A 4,145-nucleotide genomic window follows, 5' to 3' on the forward strand; every position below is an offset into this window, starting at 1 on the left:
ATGGACAAAATCAAAGAAGAACTAAATAAATGGAGAGATACTCCATATTCATGGATAAGAAGACTCAATATTCCCAACTTGGTCTAGATCCAATGCAATTCCAATCAGAATCTTAGCAAGTTATCTTACTGATATCAACAAAGTGATTCTAAAGTTTATATGGAGAGGCAGAAGACCCAGAATAACCAATGAAATATTGAAGAACAACAAAGTTGGAAGACTGACACCACCCGACTTCACAGCTTACTCTAAAGCTATAGTAACCGGGATAGTGTGATACTGACAAAAAAATAGATAAATCAATTAGTAGAACAGAATACACAACCCAGAAATAGACCCACAGAAATATATTTAACTGATCTTTGATAAAGGAGAAAAGGCAATACAATGGAGCAAAGATAGTCTCTTCAACAAATGGCACTGGAACAACTGGACATCCTCATATAGAAAAAAATGAATCTATATACAGACCTTACACCCTTCACAAAAATTAATTCATAATGGATTATAGATCTAAATGTAAAACTCTAAACTATGAAACTCCTAGAAGATAGCATAAGAAAAGCCTAGATCACCTTGGGTATAGTGATGCCTTTTTAGATAAAACACCAAAGGCACAGTCCATGAAATAATTAATAAACTGGACTTCATTAAAATTTTAAAATTCTGCTCTGTGAAAGACAATATCAGGAGGATTAGAAGACAAGCCACAGACCAGGAGAAAATATTTGCAAAAGACATATCTGGTAGAGAACAGTACCTAAAATTTACGAGGAAACTCTTGAAACTCAACAATCAGAAAACAAACAACCTAATTAAAAAGTGGGCCAAAGACCTTAACTGACACCTCACCAAAAAAGATATACAGTTGACAGACAAGCATATTGAAAGATGCTCTAAATCATACGTCATCACGGAAATGCAAATTAAGACAATGAGATACCACCACACATTTATTAGAATGACCAAAATCTGGAACACTGACAACAAATGCTGGCAAGGACATGGAACAACAGGAATTCTCATACATTACTGATGGAAATGCAAAATGTTATAGCTCCTCTGGAAAACAGTTCAGCAGTTTCTTACAAAACTGAACATCCTCTTAACTCAAAATCCAGCAATCATGCTCTTACGTATTTAAGCAAAATATTTGATTACTTGCGCCCACACAAAAACCTGCACACAGATGTTTATAGCAGCTTTATTCATCATTGCCAAATCGTGGAAGCAACCAGGTTGTCCTTCAGTAGGTAAATAGGTAAATAAATTGTGGTATTCAACAATGGAATATTATTCAGTGCTAAAAGGAAATGAGCTATCAAGACACAAAAAATATGGAGGAAACTTAAATGCATATTACTAAGTGAAAGAAGCCAATCTGACTAGGCTACATACTGTATGATTCCAACTACATATCATTCTGAAAGATAGGCAAAACTGTGGAGACAATAAAATGATCAGTTGTGGAAAGGGGTAGGAAAATGGAAAGGAATAGGTGGAGCAGAGGGGATTTTTAGGGCAGAGAAAATTCTCTGTGTGATATTACAATGATGAATACATGTCATTATGCATTTGTTCAAACCCGTGAATATACAACACTAAGAGTGAAACATAAGGTAAACTATAGACTTTGGGTAATTGTGATGTGTCAATATAGGTTCATCCTTGGGGAAAAAAAAAAAAACACTCTGGTGAGTAATGTAATAATCAGGGAGGCTATGTGTGTCGGGGGGCAGGGCGTCAATGAAAAGTCTCTGTACCTTCCTCCAAATTTTGTTGTAAACCTAAATTCGCTGTAAAAAATAATGTTTTAAAATATTGTGTCCGGATACCTTAACCAAGACTGGCTTTTTAACTTCATTTCTCCTCATGTTTGTATTTGTTTTACATTACGTAAAATTCCAAGAGTGTTTTCTTCAAAGCTGCTTTTCCCTCAGAATACCTAAAAGTTGCCTAGATGCAGTATTTTGAGATGCTGTCTGAAAAATATAATTAAAAGCCAGGAAATTGAGTAATATTTCTGGAGCCATTCTGTTACATGAATTATGTTTAGTGGAATCATATATCAAATTAGAATTTGTTATAATAAAAGAAGGAGAAAATTGTCAACTCAGCCCTCAATTTTACACATTAAGGCAGGTCATCCAGAGAATTTTAATTCAAAGATAATATTTCAATGCCCATGAAAAATTTTGAAACTGAACTTGACTTGGAGGATTTGGGGTGATATGGGACATGAAAGCAAGTAAAATGCTTGTAATAAATATGTTTCTATAATTTCCCTTAGATACAGGTCAATACATTATATGTAAATGCAATGTAGTCTTTTAAATTGCCATTGCCCTCAAATTTCATTATCTTATAATTTTGAATTTTGATTTTTTTCTTACCTAATTGAGTTAGATGCTGTCAGCTACACTTTGCACCTAATCTCTTTCTCCCTGGAGCTCTTGATCCCCCATCCTGCTCCAATATTTCTTTTTCATATCACATGTGTTACTCAATATTTAACACAATTTACTTATTTTATTTTTATTATTTACCGTTTGTGTCTTCCTATTAGAATGTAGATTACTTGAAGGCAGTGATGTGTGTGTGTGTGTGTGTTTGGTAATTAACGTATCTGGAGCACTTAGGGACCCTTCTGGCATTAAGTAGAAAACATATATTTAACAAATAAATATTTATTAAAAGACTCTTTTTAAAACAGTGATCAAAGTAAAACTAATAATCTTTTCCATTTCCATAGGATGAAAAGTTTCAGTGTGACATTAAGGATCTGGATATATTTGCCACCTTTTCAGCACACAATTTAAGTTATATGTCAAAAAATACTTAGCTCTTTATTGTTTCTGTTAACATTTCAGTGATGATTGTAATTTAAATCTCATCTAAGTTTGCAATAAATTTCCACCTTCTGGCCACGTTCCTAAAACTGTATTATATGTTTGAATAGCATAGAAATTGGTAGCTGTATAATATAAAAATTAAATATTATAAATTTTTAGAATTAGAAATGATCATTAAAATTATACAGTTTCAACTCACCGTTGTTTACCCATGGAAAAACTGAGTTCACACAGCAAGTTAGGAACAGATAAAAAGGAATAAAAGTTAAATATATTTTCTGTCTGTATAGAAACTGTTGGCATGTGTGTAGTTTATATCATACAAAAGAATTGTGTTCAATGATTTCATAAGGTCTTTCTGAACTTTAAAACTAAAATTTGTTATTTCTTATAGGTTCTTTCAGTACATGATATTTATAAACCATTTCTATAAATTGTAGAATCAGTTCAATAATAACTCCATATCAGAAACTAATAGATCAGATCATTTTTTAATAGACATCTCCTTAAAAATCACATTATCCTTTTGTAAAGACTATTATGGCCTTATTTCTCCCATCATTGTAAATCTATAGATGAACATTAGCTTATGGAGCAGTTGGTAAGAAAAACAACTTAAAGTAATTCTTGCCTTGAGCCACTTAGTCAAATTTATCCAGTTAAAAACAGTCATGAACGGAGTCAACTGAAAATAAACATGGAATAAAATTACTTTGCCAAAAAAAAAAAAAGAAATCTAAATAGTCTATGTATTTAACTTATTTGGCAATAAATAAATATATGTAATCAACTTTCCCTGGACTTTTCTACCTTTTTGATGCAGAAGGGATTTAGATGTCTTACTAATAGATATTTATTTTTCTTACAGATTCTTAGGCAGAATAATGATGAGAGTAGAATATTAGTCATTATTTAATGACCCAGAATTGTTTATTCTTTACATGTGAGAGAGAATATGTAATTGAGGAGCAGGAGACTGGACTTGTGGTTGTTCCTGAATTATTTCTGGTTGGACATTCATCAGAATAGCATTTTCTTTGAAAAATAGGGATCAAGGCTACAAATAAAAGAATCCTAGTTCAGGAAATTAGGAAGAGGTCAAAGAGTGGCAGAGAAAGAAGCAGGGAGATGGAAACAGAAACAAGAAAGAAGTGCTTATACACTCAGATGTACCAATGACATTAAATGATCCATTGCAGTATGGAATCTTCATGTGACTGATTCTTGCACAGGCTAGTTTATAGTTGACATTGTTAAGTATTACACAAGAAATAACCACTATATAAACTAGCA

This window comes from Lipotes vexillifer, unplaced genomic scaffold, assembly GCF_000442215.2.
Source record: "Lipotes vexillifer unplaced genomic scaffold, Lipotes_vexillifer_v1.1 scaffold1350, whole genome shotgun sequence".
Taxonomy (NCBI): domain Eukaryota; kingdom Metazoa; phylum Chordata; class Mammalia; order Artiodactyla; family Lipotidae; genus Lipotes; species Lipotes vexillifer.